Below are 22,465 nucleotides of genomic sequence, written 5' to 3' on the forward strand. Positions count from 1 at the left end.
ACTTGGCCTTCCTGAGAAGAAAAGAACACTTGTTTTGTAACTGCTTAAAATAAGCCAATCAGCATCAGAACATGATTTCCTTTCTTTAGCTCAGGCTAGATTACGGTCGTGAATAATACTGTCATGCAGGTGAAAGAGGACCCAAAAGCGACTTGGCGAAAACAGAGTCTTTAATCCAGTAAAGTAAATACAAACAAAAAACACAACTTTCACTCGAAATGACGAGGACAAACTGGAGACTCGATCCTGAACAGCAGGTGAACAGCAGGTTGCCTCGGGAAGGCACTTGAACCAGACAGACTCAGACACCTGCTCACCACGCAGCATCTGAGGAAAACACGACACGACAGGGCGATACACAAACACAGCACGGTGAATTCTAGACAAGGAACCGACAGGACAGGAACGGAACACAAAGGAAGAAATAGGGACTCTAATCAGGGGAAAGGATCGGGAACAGGTGTGGGAAGACTAAATGATTGATTAGGGGAATAGGAACAGCTGGGAGCAGGAACGGAACGATAGAGAGAAGAGAGAGCGAGAGAGTGAGAGAGGGAGGGGAGAGAGAGGGATAGAAAGAGGGAAAGAACCTAATAAGACCAGCAGAGGGAAACGAATAGAATGGGAAGCACAGGGACAAGACAAGATAATAAATGACAAAACATGACAGTACCCCCACTCACCGAGCGCCTCCTGGCGCACTCGAGGAGGAATCCTGGCGGCAACGGAGGAAATCATCAATGAGTGAACGGTCCAGCACGTCCCGAGACGGAACCCAACTCCTCTCCTCAGGACCGTAACCCTCCCAATCCACTAAGTATTGGTGACCCCGTCCCCGAGAACGCATGTCCATGATCTTATGTACCTTGTAAATAGGTGCGCTCTCGACAAGGACGGGAGGGGGGAGGGAAGACGAACGGGGGTGCGAAGAAAGGGCTTAACACAGGAGACATGGAAGACAGGATGGACGCGACGAAGATGTCGCGGAAGAAGCAGTCGCACAGCGACAGGATTGACGACCTGGGAGACACGGAACGGACCAATGAACCGCGGAGTCAACTTACGAGAAGCTGTCGTAAGAGGAAGGTTGCGAGTGGAAAGCCACACTCTCTGGCCGCAACAATACCTTGGACTCTTAATCCTGCGTTTATTGGCGGCTCTCACAGTCTGTGCCCTGTAACGGCAAAGTGCAGACCTCACCCTCCTCCAGGTGCGCTCACAACGTTGGACAAACGCTTGAGCGGAGGGAACGCTGACTCGGGAAGCTGGGATGAGAACAGAGGAGGCTGGTAACCCAGACTACTCTGAAACGGAGATAACCCGGTAGCAGACGAAGGAAGCGACCAGAGCGTATTCAGCCCAGGGGAGCTGTTCTGCCCAAGACGCAGGGTTTCTGAAAGAAAGGCTGCGTAGTATGCGACCAATCGTCTGATTGGCCCTCTCTGCTTGACCGTTAGACTGGGGATGAAACCCGGAAGAGAGACTGACGGACGCACCAATCAAACGACAGAACTCCCTCCAAAACTGTGACGTGAATTGCGGGCCTCTGTCTGAAACGGCGTCTAACGGGAGGCCATGAATTCTGAATACATTCTCGATAATGATTTGTGCCGTCTCCTTAGCGGAAGGAAGTTTAGCGAGGGGAATGAAATGTGCCGCCTTAGAGAACCTATCGACAACCGTAAGAATCACAGTCTTCCCCGCAGACAAAGGCAGACCGGTAATGAAGTCTAGGGCGATGTGAGACCATGGTCGAGAAGGAATGGGGAGCGGTCTGAGACGACCGGCAGGAGGAGAGTTACCCGACTTAGTCTGCGCGCAGTCCGAACAAGCAGCCACGAAACGGCGCGTGTCACGCTCCTGAGTCGGCCACCAAAAGCGCTGGCGAATAGACGCAAGAGTGCCTCGAACACCGGGATGACCAGCTAACTTGGCAGAGTGAGCCCACTGAAGAACAGCCAGACGAGTGGAAACAGGAACGAAAAGGAGGTTACTAGGACAAGCGCGCGCCGACGCAGTGTGCGTGAGTGCTTGCTTAACCTGTCTTTCAATTCCCCAGACTGTTAACCCGACAACACGCCCATAAGGAAGAATCCCCTCGGGATCAGTAGAAGCCACAGAAGAACTAAACAGACGGGATAAGGCATCAGGCTTGGTGTTCTTGCTACCCGGACGGTAAGAAATCACAAACTCGAAACGAGCGAAAAACAACGCCCAACGAGCTTGACGGGCATTAAGTCGTTTGGCAGAACGGATGTACTCAAGGTTCTTATGGTCTGTCCAAACGACAAAAGGAACGGTCGCCCCCTCCAACCACTGTCGCCATTCGCCTAGGGCTAAGCGGATGGCGAGCAGTTCACGGTTACCCACATCATAGTTGCGCTCAGATGGCGACAGGCGATGAGAAAAATAAGCGCAAGGATGAACCTTATCGTCAGACTGGAAGCGCTGGGATAGAATGGCTCCCACGCCTACCTCTGAAGCGTCAACCTCGACAATGAATTGTCTAGTGACGTCAGGAGTAACGAGGATAGGAGCGGACGTAAAACGTTCTTTTAGAAGATCAAAAGCTCCCTGGGCGGAACCGGACCACTTAAAACACGTCTTGACAGAAGTAAGAGCTGTGAGAGGGGCAGCAACTTGACCGAAATTACGAATGAAACGCCGATAGAAATTAGCGAAACCTAAAAAGCGCTGCAACTCGACACGTGACCTTGGAACGGGCCAATCACTGACAGCTTGGACCTTAGCGGAATCCATCTGAATGCCTTCAGCGGAAATAACGGAACCGAGAAAAGTAACGGAGGAGACATGAAAAGAGCACTTCTCAGACTTTACGTAGAGACAATTCTCTAAAAGGCGCTGTAGAACACGTCGAACGTGCTGAACATGAATCTCGAGTGACGGAGAAAAAATCAGGATATCGTCAAGATAGACAAAAACAAAGATGTTCAGCATGTCTCTCAGAACATCATTAACTAATGCCTGAAAAACAGCTGGCGCATTGGCGAGACCAAACGGCAGAACCCGGTACTCAAAATGCCCTAACGGAGTGTTAAACGCCGTTTTCCACTCGTCCCCCTCTCTGATGCGCACGAGATGGTAAGCGTTACGAAGGTCCAACTTAGTAAAGCACCTGGCTCCCTGCAGAATCTCGAAGGCTGATGACATAAGGGGAAGCGGATAACGATTCTTAACCGTTATGTCATTCAGCCCTCGATAATCCACGCAGGGGCGCAGAGTACCGTCCTTCTTCTTAACAAAAGAACCCCGCCCCGGCCGGAGAGGAAGAAGGCACTATGGTACCGGCGTCAAGAGACACAGACAAATAATCCTCGAGAGCCTTACGTTCGGGAGCCGACAGAGAGTATAGTCTACCCCGAGGAGGAGTGGTCCCCGGAAGGAGATCAATACTACAATCATACGACCGGTGAGGAGGAAGGGAGTTGGCTCGGGACCGACTGAAGACCGTGCGCAGATCATGATATTCCTCCGGCACTCCTGTCAAATCGCCAGGTTCCTCCTGAGAAGTAGGGACAGAAGAAACGGGAGGGATGGCAGACATTAAACACTTCACATGACAAGAAACGTTCCAGGATAGGATAGAATTACTAGACCAATTAATAGAAGGATTATGACATACTAGCCAGGGATGACCCAAAACAACAGGTGTAAACGGTGAACGAAAAATCAAAAAAGAAATAGTCTCACTGTGGTTACCAGATACTGTGAGGGTTAAAGGTAGTGTCTCAAATCTGATACTGGGAAGATGACTACCATCTAAGGCGAACATGGGCGTAGGCTTCTCTAACTCTCTGAAAGGAATGTCATGTTTCCGAACCCATGCTTCGTCCATGAAACAACCCTCAGCCCCAGAGTCTATCAAGGCACTACATGTAGCACCCGAACCGGTCCAGCGTAGATGGACCGACAAAGTAGTACAGGATCTTGATGGAGAGACTTGAGTAGTTGCGCTCACCTGTAGCCCTCCGCTTACAGATGAGCTCTGGCTTTTACTGGACAAGAATTAACAAAATGTCCAGCAACTCCGCAATAGAGGCACAGGCGGTTGGTGATCCTCCGTTCCCTCTCCTTAGTCGAGATGCGAATCCCTCCCAGCTGCATGGGCTCAGACTCTGAGCCAGAGGAGGGAGATGGTTGCAATGCGGAGCAGGGAAACACCGTTGATGCGAGCTCTCTTCCACGAGCCCGGTGACGAAGATCTACCCGTCGTTCTATGCGGATGGCGAGAGCAATCAAAGAGTCCACATCTGAAGGAACCTCCCGGGAGAGAATCTCATCCTTAACCACTGCGTGGAGTCCCTCCAGAAAACGAGCGAGCAGCGCCGGCTCGTTCCACTCACTAGAGGCAGCAAGAGTGCGAAACTCAATAGAATAATCCGTTATGGACCGTTCACCTTGGCATAAGGAAGCCAGGGCCCTAGAAGCCTCCCTACCAAAAACTGAACGGTCAAAAACCCGAATCATCTCCTCTTTAAAGTTCTGGAACTTGTTAGAGCAATCAGCCCTTGCCTCCCAGATAGCTGTGCCCCATTCTCGAGCCCGGCCAGTAAGGAGTGAAATGACGTAAGCAACCCGAGCTCTCTCTCTAGAGTATGTGTTGGGTTGGAGAGAGAACACAATCTCACACTGCGTGAGAAAGGAGCGGCACTCAGTGGGCTGCCCGGAGTAGCAAGGTGGGTTCTTAACCCTAGGTTCTGGAGGCTCGGCAGGCCAGGAAGTAACAGGTGGCACGAGACGTAGACTCTGGAACTGTCCAGAGAGGTCGGAAACCTGAGCGGCCAGGTTCTCCACGGCATGGCGAGCAGCAGACAATTCCTGCTCGTGTCTGCCGAGCATGGCTCCTTGGATCTCGACGGCAGTGTAACGAGCGTCTGAAGTCGCTGGGTCCATTCCTTGGTCGGTTCCTTCTGTCATGCAGGTGAAAGAGGACCCAAAAGCGACTTGGCGAAAACAGAGTCTTTAATCCAGTAAAGTAAATACAAACAAAAAACACAACTTTCACTCGAAATGACGAGGACAAACTGGAGACTCGATCCTGAACAGCAGGTGAACAGCAGGTTGCCTCGGGAAGGCACTTGAACCAGACAGACTCAGACACCTGCTCACCACGCAGCATCTGAGGAAAACACGACACGACAGGGCGATACACAAACACAGCACGGTGAATTCTAGACAAGGAACCGACAGGACAGGAACGGAACACAAAGGAAGAAATAGGGACTCTAATCAGGGGAAAGGATCGGGAACAGGTGTGGGAAGACTAAATGATTGATTAGGGGAATAGGAACAGCTGGGAGCAGGAACGGAACGATAGAGAGAAGAGAGAGCGAGAGAGTGAGAGAGGGAGGGGGAGAGAGAGGGATAGAAAGAGGGAAAGAACCTAATAAGACCAGCAGAGGGAAACGAATAGAATGGGAAGCACAGGGACAAGACAAGATAATAAATGACAAAACATGACAAATACAAGACCCCTCAGAAGAAAACCATGGATTATCCCGCCCTTTAACCCTGAACCTGCGGAATGGGGCATGTTTGTTTAGTATGTGGAATAAACCATAATGAAAGAATTTCCAGGCAGTTTCCACATCAGGGATAAGCTCAATCTTGCTCCAATCAAAATAAAACAAATCATGAAAGAAAGCCTGCTCATTAAAACACTTCAAATGTATCTTACGAATAAAGTGTGGGTTTGTCTTAAGAACCTTAGTATTTCTAAACAGCAACAACAGCACAATGGTCACTTAAATCATTACAAAAAACACCAACCGCAGAATATTTATGTGGAACATTTGTCAATATCAAATCAATGAGTGTAGATTTCTCTGGACATTTAAGATTTGGGCGAGTGGGTGAGTTAATCAACTGGGTAAGATTCATAGAATTACAAAACATTTTTAAATCATCAGACGCCGGCTTTAACCAACACCAGTTGAGATCACCAATCAAGATCATTTCCCTGTAAAGAAGTTTAGACAAGGTACGTCAAAGAAGAAAATGCATCACTGAGAGCAGAGGGGGGTCTATAACAGCCAATCACAGTTATAGAGAGTAGAGGAGGGTCTATAACAGCCAATCACAGTTATAGAGAGCAGAGGGGGGTCTATAACAGCCAATCACAGTTATAGAGAGTAGGGGAGGGTCTATAACAGCCAATCACAGTTATAGAGAGTAGAGGAGGGTCTATAACAGCCAATCACAGTTATAGAGAGTAGAGGAGGGTCTATAACAGCCAATCACAGTTATAGAGAGCAGAGGGGGGTCTATAACAGCCAATCACAGTTATAGAGAGTAGAGAAGGGTCTATAACAGCCAATCACAGTTATAGAGAGTAGAGGGGGTCTATAACAGCCAATCACAGTTATAGAGAGTAGAGGAGGGTCTATAACAGCCAATCACAGTTATAGAGAGTAGAGGAGGGTCTATAACAGCCAATCACAGTTATAGAGAGCAGAGGGGGGTCTATAACAGCCAATCACAGTTATAGAGTGTAGAGGAGGGTCTATAAAAGCCAATCACAGTTATAGAGAGAAGAGGAGGGTCTATAACAGCCAATCACAGTTATAGAGAGTAGAGGAGGGTCTATAACAGCCAATCACAGTTATAGAGAGTAGAGGAGGGTCTATAACAGCCAATCACAGTTATATAGAGCAGAGGGGGTCTATAACAGCCAATCACAGTTATAGAGAGTAGAGGAGGGTCTATAACAGCCAATCACAGTTATAGAGAGTAGAGGAGGGTCTATAACAGCCAATCACAGTTATAGAGAGCAGAGGAGGGTCTATAACAGCCAATCACAGTTATAGAGAGCAGAGGAGGGTCTATAACAGCCAATCACAGTTATAGAGAGTAGAGGGGGTCTATAACAGCCAATCACAGTTATAGAGAGCAGAGGAGGGTCTATAACAGCCAATCACAGTTATAGAGAGTAGAGGAGGGTCTATAACAGCCAATCACAGTTATAGAGAGCAGAGGAGGGTCTATAACAGCCAATCACAGTTATAGAGAGCAGAGGAGGGTCTATAACAGCCAATCACAGTTATAGAGAGTAGAGGAGGGTCTATAACAGCCAATCACAGTTATAGAGAGTAGAGGAGGGTCTATAACAGCCAATCACAGTTATAGAGAGTAGAGGGGGTCTATAACAGCCAATCACAGTTATAGAGAGTAGAGGGGGGTCTATAACAGCCAATAACAGTTATAGAGAGTAGAGGGGGTCTATAACAGCCAATCACAGTTATAGAGAGTAGAGGGGGTCTATAACAGCCAATCACAGTTATAGAGAGTAGAGGAGGGTCTATAACAGCCAATCACAGTTATAGAGAGTAGAGGGGGTCTATAACAGCCAATCACAGTTATAGAGAGTAGAGGGGGTCTATAACAGCCAATCACAGTTATAGAGAGTAGAGGAGGGTCTATAACAGCCAATCACAGTTATAGAGAGTAGAGGAGGGTCTATAACAGCCAATCACAGTTATAGAGAGTAGAGGGGGTCTATAACAGCCAATCACAGTTATAGAGAGTAGAGGGGGTCTATAACAGCCAATCACAGTTATAGAGAGTAGAGGGGGTCTATAACAGCCAATCACAGTTATAGAGAGTAGAGGGGGTCTATAACAGCCAATCACAGTTATAGAGAGTAGAGGGGGTCTATAACAGCCAATCACAGTTATAGAGAGCAGAGGAGGGTCTATAACAGCCAATCACAGTTATAGAGAGTAGAGGAGGGTCTATAACAGCCAATCACAGTTATAGAGAGTAGAGGAGGGTCTATAACAGCCAATCACAGTTATAGAGAGCAGAGGAGGGTCTATAACAGCCAATCACAGTTATAGAGAGTAGAGGAGGGTCAATAACAGCCAATCACAGTTATAGAGAGTAGAGGGGGGTCTATAACAGCCAATCACAGTTATAGAGAGTAGAGGAGGGTCTATAACAGCCAATCACAGTTATAGAGAGCAGAGGAGGGTCTATAACAGCCAATCACAGTTATAGAGAGTAGAGGGGGGTCTATAACAGCCAATCACAGTTATAGAGAGTAGAGGGGGGTCTATAACAGCCAATAACAGTTATAGAGAGTAGAGGGGGTCTATAACAGCCAATCACAGTTATAGAGAGTAGAGGGGGTCTATAACAACCAATCACAGTTATAGAGAGTAGAGGAGGGTCTATAACAGCCAATCACAGTTATAGAGAGTAGAGGGGGGTCTATAACAGCCAATCACAGTTATAGAGAGTAGAGGGGGTCTATAACAGCCAATCACAGTTATAGAGAGTAGAGGGGGTCTATAACAGCCAATCACAGTTATAGAGAGTAGATAACAGCCAATCACAGTTATAGAGAGTAGAGGGGGTCTATAACAGCCAATCACAGTTATAGAGAGTAGAGGGGGTCTATAACAGCCAATCACAGTTATAGAGAGTAGAGGAGGGTCTATAACAGCCAATCACAGTTATAGAGAGTAGAGGAGGGTCTATAACAGCCAATCACAGTTATAGAGAGTAGAGGGGGGTCTATAACAGCCAATCACAGTTATAGAGAGTAGAGGGGGGTCTATAACAGCCAATCACAGTTATATAGAGTAGAGGGGGGTCTATAACAGCCAATCACAGTTAAAGAGAGTAGAGGGGGGTCTATAACAGCCAATCACAGTTATAGAGAGTAGAGGGGGTCTATAACAGCCAATCACAGTTATAGAGAGTAGAGGGGGTCTATAACAGCCAATCACAGTTATAGAGAGTAGAGGGGGTCTATAACAGCCAATCACAGTTATAGAGAGTAGAGGGGGTCTATAACAGCCAATCACAGTTATAGAGAGTAGAGGGGGTCTATAACAGCCAATCACAGTTATAGAGAGTAGAGGGGGTCTATAACAGCCAATCACAGTTATAGAGAGTAGAGGAGGGTCTATAACAGCCAATCACAGTTATAGAGAGTAGAGGAGGGTCTATAACAGCCAATCACAGTTATAGAGAGTAGAGGGGGGTCTATAACAGCCAATCACAGTTATAGAGAGTAGAGGGGGGTCTATAACAGCCAATCACAGTTATATAGAGTAGAGGGGGTCTATAACAGCCAATCACAGTTAAAGAGAGTAGAGGGGGTCTATAACAGCCAATCACAGTTATAGAGAGTAGAGGGGGTCTATAACAGCCAATCACAGTTATAGAGAGTAGAGGGGGTCTATAACAGCCAATCACAGTTATAGAGAGCAGAGGGGGTCTATAACAGCCAATCACAGTTATAGAGAGTAGAGGGGGTCTATAACAGCCAATCACAGTTATAGAGAGCAGAGGGGGTCTATAACAGCCAATCACAGTTATATAGAACAGAGGGGGTCTATAACAGCCAATCACAGTTTTATAGAACAGATGGGGGTTTTAACAGCAAATCACAGTTATATAGAGCAGAGGGGGTCTATAACAGCCAATCACAGTTATATAGAGCAGAGGGGGTCTATAACAGCCAATCACAGTTATATAGAGCAGAGGGGGTCTATAACAGCCAATCACAGTTATATAGAGCAGAGGGGGGTCTATAACAGCCAATCACAGTTATATAGAGCAGAGGGGGGTCTATAACAGCCAATCACAGTTATATAGAGCAGAGGGGGGTCTATAACAGCCAATCACAGTTATATAGAGCAGAGGTGGGTCTATAACAGCCAATCACAGTTATAGAGAGCAGAGGGGGGTCTATAACAGCCAATCACAGTTATAGAGAGCAGAGGGGGGTCTACAAACAGCCAATCACAGTTATAGAGAGCAGAGGGGGGTCTATAACAGCCAATCGCAGTTATAGAGAGACCCTTTGAAACCTCAATATTCAAAGCAAGAAATTCCAACTGTTTACAAATAGTTTCAGACTTTGCTACACTTACAAGGAATTTAGTGTTTACATATAGCCACACCCCCAACTTTCTTAACTCGATCAGTGCGATAAACATTGTAACCACTTGTACAAATATCCTTATCAAAAACAGACTTGCTGAGCAGTTGATTTAGCCCAAATCCTAACTCCATCAATTTTTGACAACAGGCTGCGTACATTTAAATGAAAAATACCAAAACCAGATCTTGATTTAAAATCGGAGGGGGTTTGGAGACATTGCATATCAAGGCCAGAGTTTGGTTGCACGTTACCTGATATCAACAAAAGAAGAATAACTAGGCACCTCTGTTTAATAACATTGCACAGCTTCTCTTTTTTAAGAGACCTACTGCAAGTGAACTCTACAAGTGAGTTTCCAGACAATACAAAACAGTCATTTAAAACCATTAGAATTTGATAGTGACACAAGTTCGTACTGTTCACATCATGCCACAAATACATCAGCACTTGGACGAGTGGACCGAGTGAAAAAGAGCGAGTTCCTGCAGACAAAATGTCTAATCAGATGTGCTCACCAAGCGACAATGTTCGTTTTCTCCAGAGTTCAGTAAAGTCAGTGCACAAAGCAACACCATGAAAATTGTCATTTTCGCTGACAAATGTAAAAAATAATAATAATAATATTAATAAATAGAGGCCAACAAAGGTAAAGGGAGAGAGAGACAGTGTGTATGTATGAGTCTGTATGTGAGTGTGTGCGTGTATGAGTAGATTGGGTGTGGGGGTCGATTGAGAGAACGGGTTGGGGATTGTTGAGCTGCCACTGACAGCCAGGCGAAGAGCAAAAAGGAGCAGCTTGGACGAGACAAGCTGAATAAGGTACTCAGGCCAGCCAGAGATAGCCAGAGATAGCCAAAGATAGCCAGAGATAAGGTTACTTTGGTCAACACCAGCAAAAACAAAATAGTTTGCACTACACAACAAGGAAGTTACTCAACCATAAATAAATAGGTTATTCGTAGGTTAAAATGTACTAGTCACAGACAAACGATTTGACATGCTGCCATCTTGGTATGGTAGAGAAATTAACATTCAATTATCTGGCAAAAGCTCTGGTGGACATTCCTTCAGCATGCAGTCAGCATGCCAATTGCACACACTCTCAAGACTTGAGGCATCTGTGGCATTGTGGTGTGTGATGTAATCATCATCATGTTATCATAGATGTAATCATCATCATGTTATCATAGGTGTAATCATCATCGTGTTATCATAGATGTAATCATCATCATGTTATCATAGATGTAATCATCATCATGTTATCATAGATGTAATCATCATCATGTTATCATAGGTGTAATCATCATCATGTTATCATAGATGTAATCATCATCGTGTTAGCATAGATGTAATCATCATCGTGTTATCATAGATGAAATCATCATCATATTAGCATAGATGTAATCATCATGTTATCATAGATGTAATCATCATCATGTTATCATAGGTGTAATCATCATCGTGTTATCATAGATGTAATCATCATAATGTTATCATAGGTGTAATCATCATCATGTTATCATAGATGTAATCATCATCGTGTTAGCATAGATGTAATCATCATGTTATCATAGATGTAATCATTGTGTTATCATAGATGTAATCATCATCATGTTATCATAGATGTCATCATCATCATGTTATCATAGATGTAATCATCATGTTAGCATAGATATAATCATCATCATGTTATCATAGATGTAATCATATCATGTTATCATAGATATAATCATCATCATGTTATCATATATGTAATCATATCATGTTATCATAGATGTAATCATCATCATGTTATCATAGATGTAATCATCATGTTATCAATTTAATGACATTCAAATGATAGGGCTAGTGGGGTCTTGATTGTGTCTATGACAGAGAGAGAAGGAGATAAATGAGAGAGAGAGAAATGAGGGAGAGCGAGAAATGGTGGAGAGAGGGAATGGGGAGAGAGAGAGAATGGGGAGAGAGAGAGAATGGAGAGAGAGAGAGAGACAGTGAGGTTTTTGATTTGGTATCAAAGACTGTATAGTTTAGCAGTGTTCTTTTTGTCTGAAAATGAGGATTGTGATAAGGTCAGACGGTATGTGCGTAGTTGTATGTTTTAGCTCATTAGGAAGTGAGATGTTTGCACTGCTATCAGAGTGGGTCCATGAGCAAGGATATGGCACCTACCATCCTTCTCAGGAAGGACCTTACACACACACACACACACACACACACACACACACACACACACACACACACACACACACACACACACACACACACACACACACACACACACACACACACACACACACACACACACACACACACACACACAGAGAAGCATAATCACACTATAACTTCTCATACTCATAAACATCACATTAAATGAAGTATTCACTCAACCCCCCCACACACAAACAAACACGCCCCACACATACCCCTCCACCTCTAACTCTATTCCAAGTGTGTTGAACTGGACACTAGGTCCCAACCACCAGTACTCCACAAACCCTCATAAGCATCCCATTCATCCACTAACCCTCTGCTTGTGTTCAGCCACTGAGGAGTTGGTCTTTACGAGGGTGTTTGACCCTCTGCTTGTGTTCAGCCACTGAGGAGTTGGTCTTTACGAGGGTGTTTGACCCTCTGCTTGTGTTCAGCCACTGAGGAGTTGGTCTTTACGAGGGTGTTTGACCCTCTGCTTGTGTTCAGCCACTGAGGAGTTGGTCTTTACGAGGGTGTTTGACCCTCTGCTTGTGTTCAGCCACTGAGGAGTTGGTCTTTACGAGGGTTTGACCCTTTGTGTTCAGCCACTGAGGAGTGCTTGTGTTTGACCCTCTGCTTGTGTTCAGCCACTGAGAAGCTGGTCTTTACGAGGGTGTTTGACCCTCTGCTTGTGTTCAGCCACTGAGGAGCTGGTCTTTATGAAGGTGTTTGACCCTCTGCTTGTGTTCAGCCACTGAGGAGTTGGTCTTTACGAGGGTGTTTGACCCTCTGCTTGTGTTCAGCCACTGAGGAGCTGGTCTTTACGAAGGTGTTTGAGCCTCTGCTTGTGTTCAGCCACTGAGGAGTTGGTCTTTACGAAGGTGTTTGACCCTCTGCTTGTGTTCAGCCACTGAGGAGTTGGTCTTTACGAGGGTGTTTGACCCTCTGCTTGTGTTCAGCCACTGAGGAGTTGGTCTTTACGAAGGTGTTTGACCCTCTGCTTGTGTTCAGCCACTGAGGAGCTGGTCTTTGTCTAAGTATGCCTGTCTCTGGGGTGTTATACTGTAGTAGAACTGCATGCATGAGTAGATGCCAGCCAGAGGTAGGTAGGAGTCTACTGCCTTACTGCCAGCCAGAGTAATGGCTCCAGGGGTAGGGAGGAGTAGGGAGTAGGGTGACCTTACTGCCTTACTGCCAGCCAGAGTAATGGCTCCAGGGGTAGGGAGGAGTAGGGAGTAGGGTGACCTTACTGCCTTACTGCCATCCAGAGTAATGTCTCCAGGGGTAGGGAGGAGTAGGGAGACCTTACTGCCATCCAGAGTAATGTCTCCAGGGGTAGGGAGGAGTAGGGAGACCTTACTGCCATCCAGAGTAATGGCTCCAGGGGTAGGGAGGAGTAGGGAGACCTTACTGCCATCCAGAGTAATGGCTCCAGGGGTAGGGAGGAGTAGGGAGACCTTACTGCCATCCAGAGTAATGGCTCCAGGGGTAGGAAGGAGTAGGGAGTAGGGAGACCTTACTGCCTTACTGCCATCCAGAGTGATGGCTCCAGGGGTAGGGAGTAGGGTGACCTTACTGCCTTACTGCCATCCAGAGTAATGGCTCCAGGAGTAGGGAGACCTTGGTATGTTTGTCACCTCATTAAATTAAGTCTTCCAGTCAGTGTGGAGGTAGGGGTGACAGATTGGAAGAGAATGCACATTCAGAGAGTAACTGATAGAGATGAACAGAGGAAGAGGAGGGATAGTGATGAACAGAGGGAGAGGAGGGATAGTGATGAACAGAGGAAGAGGAGGGATAGAGATGAACAGAGGGAGAGGAGGGATAGTGATGAACAGAGGAAGAGGAGGGATAGAGATGAACAGAGGAAGAGGAGGGATAGAGATGAACAGAGGGAGAGGAGGGATAGTGATGAACAGAGGGAGAGGAGGGATAGAGATGAACAGAGGGAGAGGAGGGATAGAGATGAACAGAGGGAGAGGAGGGATAGTGATGAACAGAGGAAGATGAGGGATAGAGATGAACAGAGGGAGAGGAGGGATAGAGATGAACAGAGGGAGAGGAGGGATAGTGATGAACAGAGGAAGAGGAGGGATAGAGATGAACAGAGGGAGAGGAGGGATAGAGATGAACAGAGGAAGATGAGGGATAGAGATGAACAGAGGGAGAGGAGGGATAGAGATGAACAGAGGAAGAGGAGGGATAGTGATGAACAGAGGGAGAGGAGGGATAGTGATGAACAGAGGGAGAGGAGGGATAGAGATGAACAGAGGGAGAGGAGGGATAGTGATGAACAGAGGAGAGGAGGGATGGATGAACAGAGGGAGAGGAGGGATAGAGATGAACAGAGGAAGATGAGGGATAGAGATGAACAGAGGGAGAGGAGGGATAGTGATGAACAGAGGGAGAGGAGGGATAGAGATGAACAGAGGGAGAGGAGGGATAGAGATGAACAGAGGGAGAGGAGGGATAGTGATGAACAGAGGGAGAGGAGGGATAGAGGGAGAGGAGGGATAGAGATGAACAGAGGAAGAGGAGGGATAGAGATGAACAGAGGGAGAGGAGGGATAGAGATGAACAGAGGAAGATGAGGGATAGAGATGAACAGAGGGAGAGGAGGGATAGAGATGAGGGATAGAGATGAACAGAGGGAGAGGAGGGATAGAGATGAACAGAGGGAGAGGAGGGATAGAGATGAACAGAGGGAGAGGAGGGATAGAGATGAACAGAGGGAGATGAGGGATAGAGATGAACAGAGGGAGAGGAGGGATAGAGATTAACAGAGGGAGAGGAGGGATAGAGATGAACAGAGGAAGAGGAGGGATAGTGATGAACAGAGGGAGAGGAGGGATAGAGATGAACAGAGGGAGAGGAGGGATAGAGATGAACAGAGGGAGAGGAGGGATAGTGATGAACAGAGGGAGAGGAGGGATAGAGATGAACAGAGGAAGAGGAGGGATAGAGATGAACAGAGGAAGAGGAGGGATAGTGATGAACAGAGGAAGAGGAGGGATAGAGATGAACAGAGGGAGAGGAGGGATAGAGATGAACAGAGGGAGAGGAGGGATAGAGATGAACAGAGGGAGAGGAGGGATAGAGATGAACAGAGGGAGAGGAGGGATAGTGATGAACAGAGGGAGAGGAGGGATAGAGATGAACAGAGGGAGAGGAGGGATAGTGATGAACAGAGGGAGAGGAGGGATAGTGATGAACAGAGGGAGAGGAGGGATAGAGATGAACAGAGGGAGAGGAGGGATAGTGATGAACAGAGGGAGAGGAGGGATAGAGATGAACAGAGGGAGAGGAGGGATAGAGATGAACAGAGGAAGAGGAGGGATAGAGATGAACAGAGGGAGATGAGGGATAGTGATGAACAGAGGGAGAGGAGGGATAGTGATGAACAGAGGGAGAGGAGGGATAGAGATGAACAGAGGGAGATGAGGGATAGAGATGAACAGAGGGAGAGGAGGGATAGAGATGAGGGATAGAGATGAACAGAGGGAGAGGAGGGATAGTGATGAACAGAGGGAGAGAAGGGATAGTGATGAACAGAGGGAGAGGAGGGATAGAGATGAACAGAGGGAGATGAGGGATAGAGATGAACAGAGGGAGAGGAGGGATAGTGATGAACAGAGGGAGAGGAGGGATAGTGATGAACAGAGGGAGAGGAGGGATAGAGATGAACAGAGGGAGATGAGGGATAGAGATGAACAGAGGGAGAGGAGGGATAGAGATGAGGGATAGAGATGAACAGAGGGAGAGGAGGGATAGAGATGAACAGAGGGAGAGGAGGGATAGAGATGAACAGAGGGAGAGGAGGGATAGTGATGAACAGAGGGAGAGGAGGGATAGTGATGAACAGAGGGAGAGGAGGGATAGAGATGAACAGAGGGAGAGGAGGGATAGTGATGAACAGAGGGAGAGGAGGGATAGAGATGAACAGAGGAAGATGAGGGATAGAGATGAACAGAGGGAGATGAGGGATAGTGATGAACAGAGGAAGAGGAGGGATAGAGATGAACAGAGGGAGAGGAGGGATAGTGATGAACAGAGGGAGTGGAGGGATAGAGATGAACAGAGGAAGTGGAGGGATAGAGATGAACAGAGGGAGAGGAGGGATAGAGATGAACAGAGGAAGTGGAGGGATAGTGATGAACAGAGGGAGTGGAGGGATAGAGATGAACAGAGGAAGTGGAGGGATAGTGCATGCAGAGCAGAATTAGGCCAATACCCACTAATGATCAAAAATCCAGAAAAGAGACGTTCAATTCTACAACCACTTAAAAGGAAGCAATTCCCAAACCTTCCATAACAAAGCCATCACCTGCAGAGAGATGAACCTGGAGAAGAGTCCCCTAAGAAAGCTGGTCCTGGGGCTCTGTTCACAAAGAGACCCCACAGAGCCCCAGGACAGCAACACAATTAGACCCAACCAAATCATGACAAAACAAAAAGATAATTACCTGACATATTGGAAATAATTAACAAAGAAAACTGAGCAAACTAGAATGCTATTTGGCCCTAAACAGAGAGTACACAGGGGCACAATACCTGACCACTGTTACTTACCCGGAATTAAGGAAAGGTTTGACTATGTACTATAGCCTTGCTATTAAGAGAGACCACCGTGAAATACCACAGTTTGCCATCACAGCAGCAATATGTTGCCACAGGAAAAGGGCAACCAGTGAAGAACACTATTGGAAATACAACCTATATTTATGTTGATTTATTTTCCTTTTTATACTTCAACTATTTGCACATCGTTAAAACACTGCATATAGACATAAAATGTCTTTATTCTTTTTGAGCTTCTGTTTGTTTAATGTTTACTGTTAAGTTTTATTTTTATCTACTTCACTTGCTTTGGCAATGTTAACACATGTTTCTCATGCTAATAATGAATTGAATTGAGAGGAGGAGAAGAAGGAGAAAGAGCTAGAGAGAGGAGGAGTGAGGGAGGGAGAGAGAGGGGAGGAGGGGGAAAGAGAGAGGTGGAGAGAGGGGGAGTGAGTGAGGGAGAGAGAGAGAGAGAGAGAGAGAGAGGGAAACAGAAAGAGAGAGGTAGAGAGAGGAGGAGTGAGGGAGGGGAGGAGGGGGAAAGAGAGAGGTGGAGAGAGGAGGAGTGAGGGAGGGAGGGAGAGAGGGGAGGAGGTGGAAAGAGAGAGGTGGAGAGAGGAGGAGTGAGTGAGGGAGAGAGAGAGAGGGGAGGAGGGGGAAAGAGAGAGGTGGAGAGAGGGGGAGGAGTTAGGGAGGAGAGAGAGAGAGAGAGAGAGGGAAACAGAAAGAGAGAGGTAGAGAGAGGAGGAGTGAGGGAGGGGAGGAGGGGAAAGAGAGAGGTGGAGAGAGGAGGAGTGAGGGAGGGAGAGAGAGGGGAGGAGGTGGAAAGAGAGAGGTGGAGAGAGGAGGGAGTGAGGGAGGGAGGAGGGGGAAAGAGAGAGGTGGAGAGAGGAGAGGAGGAGTGAGGAGGGAGAGAGAGAGAGGGGGAGGGGGGAAAGAGAGAGGTGGAGAGAGGAGGAGTGAGGGAGGGAGAGAGAGGGGAGGAGGTGGAAAGAGAGGGTGGAGAGAGGAGGAGGAGGGAGGGGAGGAGAGAGAGGGGAGGAGGTGGAAAGAGAGCACTGGAGAGGGAGGTGTGAGTGAGGGAGAGAGAGACAGGGGAGGAGGGGCTGAAAAGAGATGGAAATCAGGAGACTGTCTGAGGGAGGGAGAGAGAGAGAGAGAACCAAACAGAAAGACTCACTGTAGAATAGGAGGATTAGGGAGGGGAGGACTGGGTCTAAGAGAGACTTCAGAGAGGAGGATAAGGGAGGGAGACTAGAGAGAGGGGAGGAGGGGGAAAGAGAACTACACATGGAGAGAGGAGGAGAGTGAGGGAGGGAGAGAGAGGGGAGGAGGTGGAAAGAACTGGAGAAGGAGGAGCTAGGGAAGGGGAAAGAGAACTACAGGAGGAGATTCTATAACTACAACTAGAGACCAGGCTACATAGGGGAGGAGGAGGAAAGAGAAAGAGAGAGGTTGAGAGTGGAGGAGTGAGGGAGGGGGAGGAGGAGGAAAGAGAAAGAGAGAGGTAGAGAGAGGAGGAGTTAGGGGGAGGAGTGGGAAAGAGACAGGAGTAGTGAGGGAGGGAGAGAGGGGGGAGGAGGAGGAACTAGAAAGAGAGGAGTGAGGAGGGAGAAAGAGAGAGGAGGAGTGAGGGAGGGAGAGAGAGGGGAGGAGGGGGAAAGAGAAAGAGAGGCGTGGTAGCACTGGGAGGGAGGTGTATGGAAGCCCAGACAGCAGACAGGACAGAAGCGCTGAGTCAAACATATGGAAATCACACAGACTGTCTGGGGAGCTGCTAGCTAGAGATTCAACCACTCAGTCAGACTCACTGTAAAATACTGTTTATTACCCCCTCGCTCCTACTGTGTCTAATACCACACTTCACACACCATTCTATAACTACAACTAGAGACCAGGCGACATACAACTCAATAACTACACATCACACAACTAGAAACCAGGCTACATACAACTACATAACTACACATCACACACCATTCTATAACTACAACTAGAGACCAGGCTACATACAACTCAATAACTACACATCACACAACTAGAGACCAGGCTACATAAAACTACATAACTACACATCACACACCATTCTATAACTACAACTAGAGACCAGGCTACATACAACTCAATAACTACACATCACACAACTAGAAACCAGGCTACATACAACTACATAACTACACATCACACACCATTCTATAACTACAACTAGAGACCAGGCTACATAAAACTACATAACTACACATCACACAACTAGAAACCAGGCTACATACAACTAAATAACTACACATCACACAACTAGAGACCAGGCTACATACAACTACATAACTACACATCACACAACTAGAGACCAGGCTACATACAGCTACATAACTACACATCACACAACTAGAGACCAGGCTACATAAAACTACATAACTACACATCACACACCTAGAAACCAGGCTACATACAACTCAATAACTACACATCACACAACTAGAAACCAGGCTACATACAACGCAATAACTACACATCACACAACTAGAAACCAGGCTACATACAACGCAATAACTACACATCGCACAACTAGAAACCAGGCTACATACAACTCAATAACTACACACTTAGGAACCAGCCAGTGTCACCTTTAACAGGCAACAACATGAAAGGCTTAATGAAGCCTTTGTAAACCTGTTATAAGCTTTATATAGATGTTCAATAGCAGCACACAGTACATATAGGAGTCAGTTAGAGCTAACGACTGTTACAACTCATAACAGCTCACACACTACAAACAGGCTTCACTCGTTGGCTGTCGTAGCTTCACTTAGGAAACAAAACAAACAAATAGAATGAATGAAACAGGGAGGAATGTGTGTGTTTCTTTACTTGTGTGTGTTTGTGTGCGCACACGTGTGTTTGGCTGTGTTTACAGATGTACACTACTGACCAAAAGTATGTGGACACCTGCTCATCAACATCTAATTCCAAAATCATGGGCATTAATATGTTGATCCCCTATGCTGATAAAACAGCCGTCACTCTTCTGGGAATCCTTTCCACTAGATGTTGGAACATTGCTGCGGGGACTTGCTTCCATTCAGCCACAAGAGCATTAGTGAGGTCAGACACTGATGTTGGGCGATTAGGCCTGGCTCGCAGTCAGCGTTCCAATTCATCCCAAAGGTGTTCGATGGGGTTGAGGTCAGGGCTCTGTGCAGGCCAGTCAAGTTCTTCCACACTGATCTCGACAAACCATTTCTGTATGGAACTCTCTTTGTGCACGGGGGAATTGTCATGCTGAAACAGGAAAGGGCCTTCCCCAAACTGTTACCACAAAGGTTGAAGCACAGAATCGTCTAGAATGTCATTGTCTGATTGCATTAAGAATTCCCTTCACTGGAACTAAGGGGCTTGGATCATGAAGAACAGCCCCAGACCATTATTCCTCCTTCACCAAAGTTTACAGTTGGAACTATGCATTCGGTCAGGTAGCGTTCTCCTGCTATTCTCCAAAACCAAGATTAGTCGGTCGGACTGTGATTCATCATCCAGAGAACGCGTTTCCACTGCTCCAGAGTCCAATGGTGGCGAGCTTTACACCACTCCAGCCAACGCTTGGCCATGGAAACCCATATCATGAAGCTCCCGACCAACACTTCTTGTGCTGACGTTGCTTCCAGAGGCAGTTTGGAACTCAGTAGTGAGTGTTGCAACCGAGGACAGATGATTTTTACTCGCTACACACTTCAACACTCTGCGGTCGTGTTTGTGAGCTTGTGTGGCCTACCACGATGCTGAGCCGTTGTTGATCCTTGAATTTTCCACTTCACAATAACAGCAGCAGCTCTAGCAGGGCAAAAATTAGACAAACTGACTTGTTGGAAAGCCGTCACCCTATGACGTTGCCACGTTGAAAGTCACTGAGCTCTTCTGTTAGGCCATTCTACTGCCAATGTTTGTCTATGGAGATTACATATCTGTGTTCCATTTTATACACCTGTCAGTAACAGGTATGGCTGAAATAGCCAAATCCACTCATTTGAAGGGCTGTCCACATACTTTTGTATATACACCACTGTACCAGTCAAAAGTTTGGACACACCTACTTATTCCAGGGTTTTTCTACATTGTAGAATAATAGTGAAGACATCAAAACTATGGAATCATGTAGTAACCAAAAAAGTCTTAAACAAATTCAAATATATGTTATATTTGAGATTCTTCAAAGTAGCCACCCTTTGCTTTTAGCATTCTGTCAACCAGCTTCATGAGGTAGTCACCTGGAATGCAATTCAATTAACAGGTATGCCTTGTTAAAAGTTAATTATTGGAATTTGTTTCCTTTTTAATGTGTTTGAGCCAATCAGTTGTGTTGTAACAAGGTACGGTTGGTATACAGAAGATAGTCCATATTATGGCAAGAACAGCTCAACTAAGCAAAGATAAATGACAAACCATCATCACTTTAAAACATGAAGGTCAGTCAATCCGGAAAATGTCCAGAACTTTGAAAGTTTCTTCAGGTGCAGTCGCAAAAGCCATCAAGTGCTTGTCACGTCTGCCCCCCCGGCGTTTATGGGCGCCAGGCTGCCCTGCATCACGCACTCCTGCCATCCATTACGTACACCTGCCTTCCCTTGTCACACGCATCAGCGATATTGGACTCACCTGGACTCACTCATCACCTGTTATTACCTCCCCTATATTTGTCAGTTCCCCAGTTCTGTTCCGCGCTGCTGCATTCATTGTCTTTTGTCTGTATTCTTACTTTGCTGAGGCTGTTCCTGTCTCGTTCCATGTCCGTTCTTTATTAAATGGTTGACTCCCCGTACCTGCTTCATCTCTCCAGCATCAATTCATGTGACAACGCTATGATGAAACTGGCTTTCATGAGGACTGCCACAGGAAAGGAAGACCCAGAGTTACCTCTGCTGCATAGGATAAGTTCATTAGAGTTACCAGTACTCAGCATACTGTATGTGGGAACTCCTTCAAGACTGTTGGAAAAGCATTCCAGGTAAAGCTGGTTGAGAGAATGCCAAGGGTCTGCAAAGCTGTGATCAATGCAAAGGGTGGCTAAGAATATAAAATATATTTGGATTTGTTTAACACTTTTTTGTTTATTACATGATTCCATATGTGTTATTTCATAGTTTTGATGTATTCACTATTATTCTACAATGAAGAAAATAGTAAAAATACAGAAAAACCCTTCAATGAGTAGGTGTTTTCAAACGTTTGACTGGTACTGCATAGTGTTTGTGTTTGTGTGTGTGTGTGGTATAACCACCATGGGTTTTCTGTGGGCTAAACAGGGAGACTGCAATGCAGCTATTTATAGTGTGTGTTTGGTGCTGTCGATAGAGGAGAGGAAAGCCTGCAGCTCCCTTTCTCTCTCATCTCTCACTTTCTCTCTCTCTCTTTCTCTTCCCCTCTTCCTCCCAACAGGGGAGCTGTGGGACCAAGATAAGTGCCCAGACTGCTCTCACTAAACACACACACACACACACACACAGCTCCCATCGGGCAGCGGCTTACCTCAAAGTGCATTGGGTTTAAAGAATGGAAGTGTCACTGTGAAAATGTAAACAGCTAGGCTTATTTCCCTTTTAAATGCCCCTGCATGTTATAGAGAAAACACTCACTATTCACTACATTTGCATTAAGAGCAGTAGCTCATGTTATTGACACTATTTGACATTTTGAGGAATATAAGACGCATATTTCACTTAGCCTGCATTTCAAATGACACCCTAATACCCCCATATAGTGCACTACTTGTCAAAAGTAGTGCACTATAGGGAACAGAGTGGGGTG

At 46.4% G+C, this 22,465-nt stretch overlaps 1 protein-coding gene across 1 annotated transcript in view; it reads left to right on the top strand.

Annotated features, from left to right (window-relative positions):
* LOC124047717 (capon-like protein) overlaps positions 1–22,465 on the top strand; it is a 186,704-nt gene that overhangs the window by 160,869 nt on the left and 3,370 nt on the right. The window lies entirely within an intron of this gene.

Source organism: Oncorhynchus gorbuscha, linkage group LG11 (assembly GCF_021184085.1).
Source record: "Oncorhynchus gorbuscha isolate QuinsamMale2020 ecotype Even-year linkage group LG11, OgorEven_v1.0, whole genome shotgun sequence".
In the NCBI taxonomy this organism is placed as follows: Eukaryota; Metazoa; Chordata; class Actinopteri; order Salmoniformes; family Salmonidae; genus Oncorhynchus; species Oncorhynchus gorbuscha.